This window comes from Camellia sinensis, chromosome 2 (genome assembly GCF_055761805.1).
Source record: "Camellia sinensis isolate YWXY chromosome 2, ASM5576180v1, whole genome shotgun sequence".
Classification (NCBI taxonomy): Eukaryota; Viridiplantae; Streptophyta; class Magnoliopsida; order Ericales; family Theaceae; genus Camellia; species Camellia sinensis.
In genome coordinates this window covers 99,001,476-99,020,258 of record NC_138962.1, presented here as the reverse complement: position 1 = coordinate 99,020,258, position 18,783 = coordinate 99,001,476, and the positions used below count along the sequence as shown (strand labels likewise).

General features: G+C 39.0%; 1 pseudogene; it reads left to right on the top strand.

Annotated features, from left to right (window-relative positions):
• The first annotated feature begins 281 nt into the window (after positions 1 to 281).
• Positions 282 to 15,566, top strand: LOC114302943 (cysteine synthase-like; annotated as a pseudogene).
• The last annotated feature ends 3,217 nt before the right edge of the window (positions 15,567 to 18,783 follow it).

Sequence of the window (18,783 nt, the reverse complement as noted above, 5' to 3'; positions counted from 1 at the left end):
CTTCCTCTATTATGTATGTTCACTTCTTTCCATCTTAGTACCAATGTGGCTATCATTGCTATTTCACAAAACCATGGTTTTGAAAATGAGAAGTTCATTTGATTAATCGCATACAGAAATGTGCCTTTATATGAACTGTATTAAGTTGCTACAGATAAAGGGAATTATTTAATTACTGTAAACATGCTTGTACACTATGCTTGTTCCTTCTACAATGTTCATGGGAGCTTGACAAACTTTCCTTTGTTATTGTCTGCCCAAATGATAATTGCTGAAGAGTGTCCTCATTGAGCCTACCAGTGGTAATACTGGTATTGGCTTGGCTTTTATGGCAGTAGCTAAGGGTTGTAAACTAATCATTACCATGCCTGCTTCTATGAGTCTGGAAAGGAGAATTATTCTCTGAGCTTTTGAAGCTGAGTTGGTTCTTACAGATCCTGCTAGGGACATGAAAGGGGCTGTTCAAAAGGTGGAAGAAATAAAGGAAAAGACCCCCAATGCCTACATTTTTTAGCAATTTGAAAACCCTGCCAACCCAAAGGTATTATGGCACCAGTATTTTTCAGTTTCTGTATTATCACTTATCAGCATATGTTGGTAGTTGATTGGATAGATTAATTATTTGATATATATCATCTGTTTAGGTCCATTATGAGACTGTTAGAATAGGAAATAATATTGCATATATTTTATTCTTATTTGATTTTATTTTTCCGTGATTATTGTAATGGGCTGGCCCATAATTTATGCCTGATAGCACTCCTGTAATTACGCTTTATTATCAATATAAAAAGGGATGAGGTCTCACTCATTCCCCAGCTCTTTCTCTTCTCTAAAATCTTTATGGTATTAAAGCCATCCGTACCCTAGCAACCCTAATCCAGCCATAACCTAATTCTTTCATACCTTCTCACACCAAGAGTCAACACCAGTCCCACCCAACCCTCTGACACCCCTTGCCCAGGCCCTCGGCACTCTAGAACAGTCCTCCTAGGCTCCCTGACTGCCTATTAGGGTTAGTCAGCAATCTTCTCTATTCAATGGTCAGAATTATCTAGCGTGGCCGCAAAGTCTGACTATTTTTTTGAAGAGCACAGGGAAGATGGAGTATGTTGATGGTAGAATACAGGGACCTAGCACTACGGACCCTAGTTATAATCAGTGGGAAATCACCAATTCTCTCATCATGGGTTAGTTGATCCACTCTATGGTCCGTGAGATTGAAGAGGGCTATTTGGCTATGGACACTGCACAGGACATTCGGGAGGTTATAGTTACCACTTACTCCCGCAAAAGGAACTTCTCACAGACTTTTGAGTTATGTTGCTCCATTGAAAGGTCGGTATAGGGTGAGATGACTGTTATCCAGTATTTTACCTTCCTTAGCAATGGATGGAAGCGATTTGACCATCTTCAAGATTATAAACTTGTCTGCCCCATGGATTCTGCTAGTTACCGAAAGTTTGTAGAACATGTACGAGTCTTCAAGTTCTTAGAAGGCATGAGTGTGCGGTATGATCCAGTTTGAAGTAGAGTACTTGGTATGGATATGCTTCATTCTCTCCAGGAAGCTTTTTCTTATGTGCAGAATAAGGAGGATCGCCGCTCCACGATGCTTGCTTCTCCCACTATTAATCGTTTTGCCTTGGTTTTTGCACCCCTGAAGATGGAGAGCGTATGACTTGTGGTTCTCGTCTTTCCTCTGAGAAGGATGCTCTTTTTTTGTGACTACTGTTGTAGACCTCGACACATACGTGAGACTTGCTGGAAGCTACATGAGACTCCATCTGGTGGCCAAGGAGATCGTCCTGATTCTTGAGGGGTAGGTCGAGCCAGTCTAGAGACCGAGGGACCAATGCTCAGGTACATCTTTCTGACACGGTTAAGCACCACTTTCAGCTTCCGTTGTCTCACTGGCTGCTGATGTTTCTGGGTTGTTTGCCTCAGAGTTTGAGATTGTTCTTCGCCACTTGCTAGACCGTCGAGCCTCTATTACTGTCTTCGGTGCATCCTCTTCTTCCTTTGCCAACTCACGTAACTTGGCTTCCTTTACAAGTGCATTGCTATTTCATAAGACTGTTCTTTGGATTATTGATTTGGGTGCTTCCGACCATATGTTTGGTTCCTCTAATTTGTTCTCAGAGTATATACCCTCCTCAGGTCAGGAAAAAGTGCGTATTGCTGACGGTACTATTTCATCTGTGTAAGGGAAAGGTTTAATTCATGTCACCTCTTCCCTTCCTTTATCCTCTGTACTCTATGTTCCCAATTTTAGTGTTAATCTTTTATCTTTGAGTTGTATAACTCGTGATTTGAATTGTAGCGTGACGTTTTTTTCCTAATCATTATCTTTTTTAGGACCTTATCACGAGAAAGAGGATTGGTAGTGGTAGAGAGGACCATGGTCTCAACATTCTGGATCAGACTGATAAGCTGGCTTGTTTATCTATTTAGTTACCATCCACCAAGGAAGACCTTTGGCTGTGGCACCGTCGCTTAAGACATCCCTCATTTTTACTACTTAAGCATCTTTTTCTTCTGTTTTTGAGAAAAATAACGTGTCTGATTTTTAGTGAGTCATGTCAACGTGGAAAATAACACAGAGTTTTTTTTGCTCCTTCTATTAATAATAGTTCAGTTCCATTTTCTTTGATTCATTTTGATATATGGGGTCCCTCATATTTTTGTGTCTTTAAAGGGAAAAAAATGGTTTGTTACTTTCATAGATGACTATTCTAGGGCCACTTAGTTACATTTGATGAAAGACAAGAGTGAGGAGTTTTCTGTGTTTCAAAACTTTCATAGAATGATTTGTACTCAGTTTGGGGCGGTTGTAAAAATTTTGTATTCTGATAATGTGGGGGAATATATTGACTTTGGTCTTGCTAGTTATTTTGCTACTCATGGTATTATTCACAAAACTTCATGCACTAATACCCCTTAACAAAATGGTGTTGCAGAATGAAAAAATCGACATCTCATTGATTTGGCCCATTGCCTATTTTTTGAAATGCGTGTCACTCGCGCATATTGGAGGGAAACAGTTCTCACTGTAGCTTATTTGATTAATCGTCTTTCCACTCAAGTCCTTCAAAAACAAATATCTCTTCAGGTTTTGTTCGGATCCACCTCTTCTGGGTTCTCTATTCCTCCCTAAGTCCTTTGGATTTGTTTATTTTGTCCATAATCATTCACCCACGTGTGGTAAATTGGATTCTAGGTTTTTTAAGTATGTTTTCCTGGGTTACTCTGCCACCCAAAAGGGTTATAAGTGTTATCATCCTCCATCTTGTAAATGGTTTGTCTCCATGGATGTCACTTTCTTTGAGTCTCAGTCTTACTTTCAAACCTCCCCAATGTTATAGTCATCCCTTCAAGGGAAGCCTTGGTGTGAAGAGATTCCTGTTCCATTACCACCAGTGGTTGAACAGATAGAGGATGTTGAGCCAACAATTGTTATGGAAAAGGAAGAAGGAAAAGTTTATGCCAGGGAAAAAGATAGACATAAAGTCACTTGGATGCAAGACACTATTTTTAATCCTCTACTGCCAACTTCTTCTCTAGATGAGTGTCCAGAGTAATTCCTCTCTCCTGAGAGTCCAGGTAATTCTAATCCTAATGTTTCTATTCTTGAGTTTTCAGATCTTTATGTTCCTATTGCTAATAGGAGGGGGGGTTACGTCATGTACTTAGCATCTTATTTCTAATCATGTCTCATATTCTAATTTATCTCCCTTATATAAAGTCTTTCTTTCTAAGATTTCATTTGTAAGTTTGCCTAACAATTTCTAGGATGCTCTCTCTATTCCTAAGTGGAAACAGGTCATGATGGAGGAAATGAGAGCCCTTAGCAAGAATGGCACTTGGGAGATAGTGGAGTTACTTAGTGGCAAAAATCTAGTTGGTTGTAAGTGGGTGTACACTGTAAAACACAAAGCAGACAGTTCCATAGAACGGTACAAAGCAAGACTGGTTACTAAGGGCTTCACTCAGACTTATGGGGTAAATTATCAGGATACACTTGCACCAGTTGCTAAGATGAACTCTGTGAGAATACTGCTATCCCTTACAGCAAATTTGGATTGGCCACTTCATCAGTTTGATGTGAAGAATGCCTTCCGTCATGGAGATTTAGAAGAAGTCTATATGGATATTTCCCCTGGGGTCGAAGATGCTAGGTCCAAGGGTAAAGTGTGCAGGCTCCAGAAGTTACTTTATGGACTAAAGCAATCTCCTAGGATTTGGTTTGAAAGGTTTGCTCAAGTTATGTTGAAATATGGGTTCAAGCAGAGTTAGGTTGATCATACCTTATTTGTCAAACACTCATCACTTGGTAAGACTACAACCTTAATTATTTATGTTGATGATATTGTTCTGACAGATGATGACGTTGAAGAAATTCGTCGGTTGAAGGAGTACCTCGTCAAGGAGTTTGAAATCAAGGACTTGGGCACTTTGAAGTACTTTCTGGGTATTGAAGTAGCTATGTTCAAGGATGGTATTTTCATATGCCAGAGGAAGTATGTACTTGACTTGCTAAAGGAGACTGGGATGTTTGGAACTAGATCATGTGACACACCTCTAGAATCGGGTCAGAAGCTAAGTGAGGATCAAGGGGGAGAGCTAGTGGACAAGGGGAGATACCAGAGATTAGTAGGGAAGCTTATACACTTATCCCATTCGTACCCAGACATTACTATTGCAGTACATATGATTAGCTAGTTTATGCATGCTCCTAAAACTACTCACTTAGAGGCAGTTATGAGGATTTTGAGATACCTGAAATCTTCTCTTGGAAATGGTCTCTATTTCTCAAAACATGGTCATCTTAGTGTGGAGACTTTTATTGATGCAGATTGGGCTGGATCAGTCATTGATAGACGATCAACTTTTGGATATCACACATTTGTTGAAGGTAACCTGGTCACTTGGTGTAGTAAGAAACAAAATGTGGTTACTAGATCCAGTGCCGAGGCATAATTCAAGGTTATGGCTCAAGGTGTATGCAAGTTGTTGTGGATTAGATTATTGTTAAGAGACTTGGGGATTCATCAGACTGATTCCATGAGGTTGTAGGCGGCTATCAACATAGCTCATAATCTGGTTCAGCATGACAGAACCAAGCACTTTGAGATTGATAGGCACTTCATCAAGGAAAAACTCACTAGTGGCATCATATACACTCCATTTGTGAAGATTGGTGATCAACTGGCGGATGTTCTTACCAAAGGAATAGGGAATAAACCATTTCATGACATTCTCACCAAGCTGGGTATGAGAAATATCTTCGCACTAGCTTGAGAGGGAGTGTTAGAATAGGAAATAATATTGCATATATTTTATTCTTATTTGATTTTATTTTCCCTTGATTGATGTAATGGGCTGGCCCGTAATTTATATCTGATAACACTCTTGTAATTACGCATTGTTATCAATATAAAAGGGGATGAGGTCTCACTCATTCCCTAACTCTTTCTCTTCTCTAAAAACTTCAGAGACCGCTGGACCAGAGATCTGGAAAGGCCCAGGTGGGAAAGTTGATGCCTTTGTTTCTGGGATAGGCACAGGTGGTACAATTACAGGTGTTAGGAGGTACCTTAAAGAGCAAAACCCTGAGATTAAGGTTAATCTTTTTCATTCTCTGATTTTATTGGAAAAGTAAAGTTTAATGAACTCCTCTCTCTCTCTCGTTAATCTGTGTTCTTTTTCTTGTATTGCTGCTGGTGCCCTTCTTTATTCATATATAGCTATCTGGTGTAGAACCAGTTGAAAGTGCAGTTTTAAATGGAGGAAAACCTAGTGAGTTGTGCTTTCCAACATGTCTCCCCATTTTCTATCCTGGTTTGGTGTCAACAATATTCTTGTATTTCTGGTGCATTCTTTCTTCTTTTAGATATTTTGTTGGCTTTGACAAGTTGGAATATATGATTTGGAATGAACTTGTGTTTCGCAATCATCATTAGGCATGGTTGTTACATGTGATTTTGGGAAACAAGCTAGGATTTTGGACATGATAATTTCTAACATCTGGGCACGTAGACACAACTGTGTATTTGGTTATGGATTTACTATGATGAACTTATTTGTTTGTGACTTTGTTTCTGTACGCAGAAGAATGATAGAAAACAAAGTTATTATTATGTAACAGGATTGACAAAAACGAAGACCTGGTGTACTTTGCTGCTCTGCTAGATAGGTGGACTAGTTCACCTAAGCAGTCTAATTGTTTCAGCAGAGAGTACTTGTCTGTTGGGGGCTTTTCCCCCACTTCTATTGCGGGGGTTTCGGGTGATTAAACTGTTGTCAAAGTAGTCCTATGATATGCTATGGAATATGTCAATGCAAACATTAGTAATGTTGAATAATGTTTAAAGCTTCATCATAATATACATTTTAAATTAGAAGCATTCACCTAATTAGGTGTGAACCTTAAACTTCAACATTTGACCGACTCAAATTTAAAGAATTAGAATAATCAGATGTACAACTTACAATGTAATATCAAGGGAACGAACTTGAAAGTACAACTTGGAAGTACATTTACAATCAGATGTACAATTATCAAGGAAACGAACTTGGAAGTACAACTTACAATGTAATATATATATATATATATATATATATATATTTGCTTAAAATGATTTATTGTTGTTTATATGTTTTGAGGTTTTTTCATTGGCTAGTGTAGGTCGGTTCCCATAGATCAAGGGCTTACCAATTATTAATTGACCAAACTCATGATTCTTCTGTGATGATCATAATAAATTGACCAATTAATTGGAAAAAAAAAAGAGTGAATAGATATCAAACTACTTCAAATGGCTTGTCTTACAAACAAATGCCATTTTTCACTACTTGAGAGAGTGATAAGCAGTGGTTATTTTGTGTCTGAATTTTGTTGGTGCTTTCATATATAATGAAGACTTTCAATACTTGTGTTGAGGATCATTACTGCTTCAAAAATAATGTTATCCTTTTTTAAAGTTCAAGTTGCCTAATGATTCGCTTTGTGTGGCAAATTACAAAACATGCTTGGTGTAGCTTGTTCAGTACTGATAGTAACCTTGTGACAAAATCTTTAGGCTCTCTTGTTAAATACTAAACTTACGACACGTTCCTTAGGCTTGACCTAGTTTCAGATTGTCTGTTGCATCTCAACATGTCTATAATGTATCTAATGACCAGTGATGTCAATGATATGTAAACTATAAAATGTTTGTTTGTTATTTTCTAGCACGATAAGATTTTCACAATTTTCTTTTTCTAAATGCTTAACAGCACTTTTGATGCTATCAAGCTTTATTGGCTTTTTTCATTAGCAAACTCTAATAATTTTTCATGCCAAAATCTCTCTCTCTCTCTCTCTCTCTCTCTCTCTCACACACACACACACACACACACACACACACACACACAGATACTCCTGTCGTAAAGGGGAGGCTTTAGTGCTTATCTTTGAATGTAGAAAAGGGACTAATTTTCTAGTTTTAATATTGTTGGGAATGTTTTGTATGTTAGACTTGTATCACAACCATCGATCAACATGCTTTGTAACTAGCCATTGGTCAATGTCATGTGAATATCCTATCACCATTTTTTATACAAAAAATTGTGTGCTGAGTGTCACGAATGACCTGGTATGAATATTTTTCTTTAACATGTTCTGTAAAAGATTTAATTTTCTCATTTGTTGGATAAAAGCAAAGATTGGCTGCTAATCATTCTAGTCTTCTATTGTTGATTTTCTTGTATTAAGTGTAGTGCTTTATCAAAAGGCTGGGGCTCACCCCTCTGTACACCCTAGATTAATCAAGCAGCATATCTTTCCTTGGGCAAACTTCACTTTACCCTCCCTATGGTTTGGGCCATGTACTGTTTGTCCCCTAACATTTGGAAATGACCACATAACTACCTTGTGGTTTGTAGATTGAAGTCCACCATTAGGCCCGTTAACGATTTAATGAAAAAGACTAAAATATCTCTATATTTTCATCATTTGTTTGGAAGACAAAGTGCACTTTAACCCCCTATGCTTTATTCCATGTGTGGTTTACTCCTTTAACATTTGAAAATGACCGCATAACCCCCTTGTGGTTTGTGGACTAAAGTGCACCATTAGGCCCGTTGATGATTTAATGAAAAAGACTAAAATACCTTTATATTTTCGTCATTTGTTTAGAAGGCAAAGTGCACTTTAATCCCTATGCTTTATTCTATGTGTGATTTATCCCCTTGAAATTTGAAAATGAGCATATAATCCCTTTATGTTTGCCAAGTTGGATGGAATGTTTAACAGTACACTTTAGTTCACAAACCACATGTGGGTTGTGTGGTTATTTCCAAATGTTAGGGGGGTAAACCGTACATGGCCCAAACCACGGGGTAAAGTGAAGTTTGCCCTTTCCTTTTTATTGCTCTCTACATGCTACACCTGCATGTTTTTAAGCACAAGTTCGTAAGAATTGTGCTTGCAATAATGATACAAACAATGCCTAAAAGTGATTCAGTTATGTGAATATTTATGCCAAAAACAGCACAGTTAGAGATTTCAAAGAATTTGCTTCCTTATTATGGTTTATATTTGGATGGATTTCATGTACAATATGTGATGTCATTTTGCCAATATACTGTTTGTGGTTGTTAACAGGGACTAAGAAAACCTTAAATATGGGTTTTCTTGCATGCAATTTGAAATGCATTGTTGAAAATTCAATGTGGGTATTACTGTCTCATATTCTTGTGCTTGGTTATGAGTTTGGAAATACTGTTGAGTAAAATTTTCCAGCATGAAAAAGAAAATCCATACTTTGTTGATGACATCAAATTCACTGTTGATATATCTGTATTCACTTTAATAATTTGAGCTGCAATTTTATTTTTATTTTTTTTTGGTATCAACATTTGAAACCATGTATGAGAACATCTAACCAACTTATTGCATGTGCAATAGCCATTTATCTTCTTTTCTGGTGGCCATCACAGCATTACCTAATACTTAGAATTTCTATAATTGCAAATTTTTGTTAATCTTTGAGCTTTCAAGAAGAGCAATATCTTTGTTTATTTGAACTTGACATATTACATGCTGTAATGTTTGAGGCCCTCATAAAATTCAAGGAATTGGTGCTGGTTTCATCCCTGGCGTAATGGATGTCACTTTAGTTGATAAAGTTGTTCAAGTAAGCCTCAAAAATCTTTCTAACAAGGCAGTCTCATTCATTTAGTAAACATGTGAATGAATCTAATCATGCATCACGCTTTGTGTATCATGATGAAAAGTAAAGCAAAAAAATAAAGAAAGAAATGATAAAGATGAAGAGAATTGATTGGTGGTTATGTGCTTCATTTTATCTGCAGCTTGGCATTTATATAGTCCTCAAAGTGTATAAACCATCACAAATCAGGGTGTTAGGGTAACCCTATGAGAATATTGCCTATATTCGGGTTCTCCTTTTTCCTTTTAGGCTTAGGAATTAGAGTTCTATATGAGTTCTATATAAGTGATGTATTCTTTTAGGCTTAGGAATTAGAGTTCTATATAAGTGATGTATTATTTGTTTTATTAATTCAGTTTAATATACAGTTTCATTCAGAAAACTTATATGGTATCAGAGCTTGGTTCGAAACCCTAGCAGCCATTGTTGAAGCTTTTTTGTTTCATTGAACTCTTTAGTTCAACCTTGTGAATACGTGCGACCCATCTTATTCGAGATTGGGTTCGGTTCATCTGGTCTTGGTTCGAGTCGACCCATTTGGTTCGTCTGGTCTTTGTTCAAGTCGATCGTGGTCAATCTCCTCTCTCACCAGACTCGCGATCCTGGTTTGCTCTTGTTCCTCTCAAATCGATTGACTCCATCGGGTTCAGTCTCTCACGATTTGGCTTCGTAAGGTGGTTCTCTCTGTCGTGAAGGTCTCTCTCTCTCTTGCGACCTCTATCTGACTCTAGCTTCTCCTTCTTGACTTCTCTCTTTGCTGCTGGTTCTGGGTATTTACACTTGAAGCCCTAATTTGTTTTATTTATACTTTGACCCATAACATTCTATAAACTTTGTTTTATTACATTGTTGAACACTAAAATCCAAGCCATCAAATGCAAATTCACCGGTGACAATTATGCCTATCGGGCCAGTGTTATAAAGAATTTTCTTCTTAGTCAGAAAAAATAGGGCTATGTTTCGGGTTCTGTTCCTCGTCCATCGGACCCAAAGGCGACAATATATCTGACTTTCTGTGATACTTGGGATTGTGATAATGCCCAAGTTTTGATTTGGTTTCATAAGTCTGTGGATGATCATATTGAAATGATGTTTTCCAAGTACAGTACTGCCAAGGAGAGATAGGATTATTTACTAGGTGTTTATCAACAATTCAACTTTGCCAAGCGGTATGAGTTGGAAACAGCTATGTAAAGTGCTCGTTAGTGAGATCAGACTATTCAGGACTTCTATATTGAGATGACAGGTCTCTGGGATCAGTTGGCTCTTATGGAACCACTTAGTCTCAAGATACTGGACGCTTATATTGAGTTTCGAGAGCAGGGTTATTTAGTGCAGTTCTTAATGGCTCTCTTCCCTTAGTATGAGGCTATCTGAGGTGACATCCTTCATCGGTCTCCTCTTCCCCCTGTGGATGCTATTGTTCGTCAGTTCCTCTCCGAGGAAACCTGACTTAAGACGACCAATCAGACTTTGCCTCCCTCTGTGTTCTTGGCTCCTGCTAAGCCTCCTTTATTATCGACTTCACCTCCTCATTAGCTTCAGGCCACTGCGAAACCCAAAAAAGGACCATTAGATCCAGATAAGTGTGCTTTTTGCCATCAGAGTGGTCATTGGAAGAACAACTGTCCCAAGAAGGGATGTTAACCTGCTCTATCTTCTCAAACATAATTCCACGGTCCTACTCCTGGTAGTTTTCGACCTCCTACCGCTTATACTACATCTACTCTGGCTCCTGATCTTGACTTGGCTTCCTTGAGTGCTCAGATTGCACAACTTCAATATATCCTGTCCACCTCTTAGCCATCCCCATCTGCCTCTGCTCTTACCTCTCTTTATTTAGGTTTGCTTGGATCCTCTTCAGGTATCCCTTCTTTTGTCTGGCTTTTTGATTCTAGTGCCTCTCATCATATGACTCTTCACATTTCCTTACTTCAAAACTGTATTCCCTCTCCTATTCCTATTACTATTAATATTGCTAATAGGTTTGGTATGTCTGTTCTATCTATTGGGTCTTTCTTACCCTCTGCCATGTCTGCTGTTACTATTTCCTTTGTTCTTTATGTCCCTCAATTATCTGTCAGTTTATTATCTATCAGTCAATTTGATGCTTCTAGTTTTGATGTTATCTTTTCCTCTTCTGTCTGTTGTATGTAGGATCGGGTGTCCAAGAAGCAGATTGGAACTGGCCGTAGAGTTGGAGATCTCTATATGGTGGAGCTTGCATCTCCCTTCATCCGCCTTTCTAGCTGCACTTTCTTCGTTTCAGTTAGATTCTTAGTTGAGTCAGTTTTACTTATGGCATTCTCGCCTCGGTCATTTGTTTGTTGATCGCTTACGGTCTTTAGCTCAGTCAGGATTGTTAGGTAAAGTTTCTCCTAGTCAAATTGATGAATATTGGGGGTGTTAACTTGCCAAAACGTCAGCTTTACCGTTTAATAAAAGTATGTCTATTTTTGTTTCTTCATTTTCTCTTGTGCATATTGATGTCTGGGGACCATCTCTCATTCTTACTAAAAGGGGTTCTGCATACTATGTGTCTTTTGTTGATGATTGCACCCACTATACTTAGGTTTATCTTATGACTCATAAATTTGATTTCTACCAAATATATTGTAACTTTTAGTCTATGATCACCACACAATTTGGATCTACCATTAAATTGTTACAGTCTAACTTAGGTGGGGAGTATTTTAAAACTAAGTTCTGTGAGTATCTGGCTAATTTAGGTACCATTCACCAAACTTCCTGTACTGACACATCAGTTCAAAATAGTCGTGTTGAGTGTAAACACCGTCATCTTCTTGAGACAGCTAGATCTCTCCTTTCTGTCTCTGTTTCGGCTCCCTTTTGGGGGCAAGCCGTTCTTACAACTGCTTTTCTTCTCAACCGTATACCTACCCCCTACTCTCTGGTCGTTCTCCTTATGAGGCTCTATTTTCCCAACTCCTCAATTACTCTCTCCTTTGTGTTTTTGGATTTGCATGTTTTGTCCTTCTTCCTGAAAGATAGGACAAAACTTAGTGCCCGATATGTCTTTTTGGGATACAGTCTTACTCAGAAAGGCTATCGCTGTTACGATCCTGTTTCCCGCTACCTTTATGTCTCTTACCATGTTGCCTTCCTAGAGTGTCTAGCTTATTTTCAACTTCCTTCTCTCATTGCTCCGTTTCTAAAGAAGATTTGGTTCATATTGATCCATTTCCTTCTGAGGTCCCTCTTGATGAGTACATCTCTATTGTTCCCCATGAGCTTGTTCCTTCTTCTCTATTGTTCCCCATGAGTCTATTCCATCATCTTCACCTCCTCCCTCGTCTACTCAATTCTCCTCTTCTGTTGTTAGTCTATTTTTGTCGCAAGGCTCTCCCTCCACCAGTTGTCTTTGCCCCTGTTGCTGATTCTCCTACTTCTGACGACCCTGATTTGGCTAATCGTAAGTATCCCTTTCGCGTCTGTAAATAGGTAGTCAAACTTGGTTTTGCTAAAACCTATTTTTCTCCTTCATATTGTACGTTTTTGTCTGCTATTTACTCTCTTTCAGAACCTCAGTCTTACAAGGAGGCCTGTCAGGATCTTGATTGGATTCAAGCTATGGAGGATGAGTTATCTGCATTATAAAAGACTAGTACTTGGGAGTTGGTTCCTCTGCTTGTTGGCAAGAATCTGATTGGTTGCAAATGGATCTATAAAGTCAAGACTCATTCTGATGGTTCTCTTGAGCGCTATACAACACACCTGGTTGCCAAAGGTTTCTTACAAGAATATGGTATTGATTATGAGGAGACTTTTGCTCCTGTTGTCAAGATGACTATTGTCCATACTTTGATCTCTATTGCTTCTGTTTGTCATTGGCCTCTTTATCAGATGAATGTTAAGAATGTTTTTCTTAATGGCCATTTCACTGAGGAGGTTTACATACATCATCCCCTTGGCCTTCACCATTCCTCGAGTTAGGTTTGTCGACTTTGGCGTGCTCTGTATGGTTTGAAGCAATCTCATCGTGCTTGGTATGATCGTTTTCAGACAGCTGTTACTGAGCTTGGGTTTCATCCTTGTGCCCATGACTCTGTATTGTTTTTCTTCCCCACCTCTGCTAGTTTTATTGCCTTATTATTATTATATGAAGATCATATGATCATCACTGGTTCTGACTCTTCTACTATCTTTGAGGTCAAGAAGCAAGCAGCATCTCTTTCGCAATTTCGAAATGAAGAATATTGGACTATTGCGATATTTTCTTGGTATTGAGGTTGCTTCTTCTCCCAAGGGCTACTTTCTGTCTCAGGCCAAGTATGCCAACAAAGTTATCCATCGTGCCGGTCTTACTAACACTAGCTTTCTGAAACCCCCATTGAGCTTAATGTGAAGCTCAACACTACTGATGGTGTTCCTCTAGACGATCCTACGTTATATCACGAGTTTGTGGGTTGCTTAGTCTATCTGATAGTTACTCGCTCTAATCTTGCTTATGTTGTCCATGTGATTAGTCAGTTTGTTTCTGCTCCTCGTTTTACACATTGGGCTGCTTTGATTCGGATTCTTCGCTATCTTTGCAGTACTATCTTTCAGGGCTTGCTATTATCTTCTACTTCTTCCTTAGACTTGGTGGCCTATGCTAATGTTGATTGGGTTGGTGATGTTAATGATCGTAAATTCACTTCTGGTTTCTGTATGTTTCTTGGCGATTCCCTGATTTCTTGGAAAAGTAAGAAACAAACTGTTGTTGGCCGTTTTATTGCTGAAGCTGAGTATCATGCTATGACTCATTCTACTATTGAAATTGTCTGGCTTCGTAGTCTTTTATTTGATTTGGGTGTCCTTCAATCTTCTCCGACCTCTCTCTATTGTGACAACCACAATGCTATTCTAATTGCTCATAACACTGTCTTCCATGAACGGACAAAGCACATTGAGATTAATTGTCACTTTGTCCGTTAGCATCTGCAGTCTGGTTCTATCTCACTTCCTTTTATCTCTTCGACTCTGCCACTTGCTGGCTTTTTCACCAAGACTCACACCACTGCTCAATTTCTGTTTCTTCTTGACAAACTCTCAGTGTTTTCTGCTAACACACCTTGAGTTTGAGCGAGGGTGTGAGAATATTGCCTATATTCGGTTTCTCTTTTTTCCTTTTAGGCTTAGGAATTAGAGTTCTATATGAGTTCTATATAAGTGATGTATTCTTTTAGGCTTAAGAATTAGAGTTCTATATAAGTGATGTATTCTTTGTTTTATTGAATCAGTCTAATATATAGTTTTATTCAGAAAACTTACAAACCCTGTTAAAGTTCAGCTAGCATAGGGAATAAATAGCCTAAAACAAGTTGTAGGATTCTTGAAATAGGTTTATTCATCGAAAAAAAAGATTCTTGAAATTGTCTAAGCGAAATACTCCTGGTTTGTTCAGTCAAAGTGCATGGAAAGGGGAATTCATAACTTATCCCATGTATGTCAGGATTTCTTGTGACCGTTGACTAGAGTGAGTGAGAAGTCCAAGACCTGTTATCAAATAAAACAGTTTACATTATACATTAGAACAGATTAAAAAAAAAAAAAAAGGTCTACCTTTTGACATGTGCTATGATTTGCTAAAGTACTTTTCCAGTGCAATAGTGATAACAACACGTGTTTTAATGGAGCATGTTTACTTGTATGAGAAAGCTTATGTAATTGTTATTACTCTTCCATCATTCTTTGCTGCTTTTCATATTCAAAGGCCAATCTCTGATAATTATTGCTGAGTTATTAATGTTTGAACTTTGCAAATATCAAGTGAGGAAGCTATTGAAACTGCCAAGCTTCTTGCATTGAAAGAAGGTTTGCTGGTAAGAACATAATTCTCCAAATTATTCAACTGTGGGTCTTACAGGCATTTTTATATTGCTTTCCTCTCTAAAAATTACGGAACTCTTAAGTTCATGTCTTAGGTTTTTTTGTTTTTTTTTTTAGTTCTCAAGTTTGATGGTGCTTATGGTAACATGTATTGTGGGTAGGAATATCATCTGATGTTGCTGCGGCTGCTGCAATTTAGATAGCTAAGAGGCCAGAAAATGCTGGAAAACTCATTGTTGTATGTTTGATTTTCTGCATACAAGTTCAGCTTTGCTGTTTTGTTATGTCATTTGTGTATATTTTGTTCTCAATTGGGCAAATTTTAATGTACTAGAAGATATTGCATCGTAATTTGGCAGAACACAACATTGGACAAATCTCAGAATTTTAACCACCTACAAATATTCTATTGTTTGTTTTTGACAAGTGGTGTTCCCCAGCTTTGGAGAGCGTTATTTGTCATCTGTGTTGTTTGACTCCTCGAAGCGTGAGGCAGAGAATATGACTTTTGAACCCTGAGATTTTTCCTAGCTTTGGAAAGGTGATAATATGCCAAGTTTTTAAGGTTGCAATGCAGTTTTGTTCTGGGCGATTTTGCTTTGGTTCTTCTTGGTTTTTAAATAAATCTTGTGACTATTACTAGTTTAGTTGATGTTTGTGTTTGCAAGAGGGTATGTGTAGACACCCCATTTTTGACCGTCCTCAAGACTTGGACGTCACCGTTTGAACACCCGGTGACCATCCATGTTTGTGTTCGTTTGGAGTTCCCGGAGGTCTCGGCTACGCGCCTTGCCCAGGATCTCCGAACTCGACTGTTTAGTGTCTGGTTTTGCACCAAACACTTGTGTTTTGCCTTGGAGGGGCAGAGAATGCCTTGTAAGGCATCCCCACACATCACCGGCCATGGCCAGAGGCCACCGGCTGGTGTTTTGTTGCCATCGACAATGTTTATTGCCGGTCGGCATTCTTTGTTGCCGGTCGGCAGTCCATTTTGTCAAAATGGCAATTTTGAGCAGCCGACTACTGTTCATCTGCTTTTGCAGATATTTTAATACAGCTGGCTGGCATTTTGTTCCCCTCCATACACGTGTATGGGGGGATGGCCTTCTTGTTAGCTTACCTTGTAAGCTTTACAAGATTGGCTCCTCTATAAGAGGAGCCTTCCTCTCTTGGCTTTAGGGTTAGACATTTTAGAGAGAAAAAATATTGTTAGAAGCTCTGGTTCTAGGGTTAGAATTTATATACATTCTATCTCTATATCTCTCTCTCTTGAGTGTTCTAGGTGTATTTGTTCATAGTATTGCACACAAACACCTACCATTACACCATCCCTTGGGTATTGAGGTTCTAAGGGATTGTTTTAAGGGTTTTGGAGCTGGTTTGGAGTTTAAGAAGCTGTTGGAGCTTCATTTGTGAAGGGGGTCTTCAAGGGTAACAATCTTACTCCTTTATTCCCCATTCTTGCATACTATTTTTGCATATCTTAGAACTATTTTTGAGCTTAGTGTATAATATAAAAAAGTTCTGTTTTTGGGCCCTCTAAATAGTTTGTTTAGAGTGTTTTGTGGTTTGGAGGTGTTTGACCCCTCTTAGGCCTTGAGAGGCCCCATTTTGAGCCATTTTGAGTGAGCTCCGGGACTTTGGTGTTTGGGCCTCCTCACCACTGAAATCTTAAGGGATTTCAGTGGTAAGAATGGTGCTTTGAAGTCCCAAGAAGGAGAGGGTCACCCCCTCTCCTTGTTGTCCTTGAAAAGGGCCATTTTTGCCTCTTTAATGAGCACCTAGCTAAGCCTCATGTTGACCATACCTTGGCTGTTATTTATGCTTATTTTGCCATGAAATAGCATTGTTGTATGTTGGTTTTGGTACACCATGCATGCTTAGCATACCTACCTTGTAATGCCATGTTTAGGCCTTAACATGCCTTAGGTTGTAAACCATTGCTCAAGCATGTTTTAGGCCTAACTTTGTGAAGCTTTTATGCTTATTTTGCCATGCTAGAGGTCTATCCTTAGTCATTTTGGTCAGTCGTGGCATGTTTAGTATAGCCCCTTTGCATTTTGGCTTGTTGGCCTTAAGTGTGTGAGTGTACAGCATGCATTACTTGCTTTATTTTAATGGTTTGGCACCATTTATGGCATCATTTCAGTCCCCTTTGCATGCTTGTATGCTTGCCTTGGATGCCCCTTTGATGTCTTATGAACTTGTGTGGCATGCTCCTTGAAAGTGCATTTGTGCATGCTTTTGAATTCAAGCCATTTAGATGCCATCTAAGTGGTCTTTTGGGCTTTGTTTTATGTGCTAAAACTCTGTTTTTGATCATTAAATTCATGCCATGTTTGGTCTTGCTAAGTGTGGTCAAATACCCCTTTAGCTTACCTTGAATGCTTGGGCCATTTGTTGCATGTTTAGCCTATCTTGTTTGCTTGGTTTGGCGCCATGTTCTTGCATGATTTTCAGAGTTTAATGCATGCCCCATGTCCATGATTATTCCCTTTTAATTGTGCTTAAAAGATGCCCTTTGATGCTTAAGTGTTTAGGCCTTAACATGTGCATGTGTGTATGTGTGTTTGGTCCCATCTTCTTAAGCTTTGGCCACTGTTTTGGGATCTAACTTAGAGCCGTCCAATTAGTGTAAGTCCATCCCTTGTATGCCATTCAAGTGCTATTACATTACCTAATGTTTGCATGCCTTGGCTGCATGTGTTGCATGCTTGAAATCATTTGCATTTGGTATGCATTCCCTTGGTCAAACTACTAGCATGTTGCATGATTAGATCACATCTTGCATGCTCTAAGTAGTTTGCATAGTTGTGGCATGCTTGTTTGCCTTGTTGCTTAGGTTGTGTACCTAATGTGCATTGCATGTTTGCATGCTCCCTTTTATACCATGTTGCATGTTAGTTAACATGCTTAGGTTGCGTTGAACATGCATGCCTTGTCCCTTGATTTAGTGATAGGGATTGGCCCCCTTTGGTTTGATGGTTTGCATTGTACTTGACATCAAAATGTGCACACTTGGTCCCTTGGGCCATAACGCATGGAAATGCGCGATTGATGGTCCGAGAACCAAGGAGCATGTCCATTTGAGTCACTAACATGATAAGGGACATGATTGGTGCATACATTGCTTGAATTGCATTGCCATGCTCTGCCTTGCCCTCTGTTGCTGTCAATTGCAGATTCTATAGGAACTTTATGCCGACCGGTAGTGTCTAGTGCCGACCGGCAATCTTTCCTGGGCCGATAGCTTCACCAACTGCCGGTGGTCACATACCACTGCCGGTGGCCATTCTACTCAGCCGGTGGTGTCTCCTAATGTCCAAGGAAGCAATTCTGAGACTTTGGCAGTCTTCAAAGAGGCAGAGCAGGGAAAACAGAGGCAGCCTATGCATGGCAGTGCACTTCCGAGCAAGACCCGAGCACGCGCGCATCGAACCCTCTTCCCGAGGCCCCTTTTACTGTTTTCTTATGCTTAGTTAATTTGTTAATTAATTAGGTGATTTGTAATAATTAATTAGCTTGCGAGTTAGTTAATTTGTATTATTCTTTCGGTCCCTCCGAGTGAGGGCGAATTTGTAATAAGTGTGGGTGAGTGTGTGCATGTCTTCCAACCCCCACTTCTTTCTCCCTTTTACTTACCTGCTTTGATGGTTAGTAATAGGTCATGTTTAAATTAGCATACCTTATGCTATGCATGCGTGCATCCATACATTTGTCTCGCACGCACCGGGCT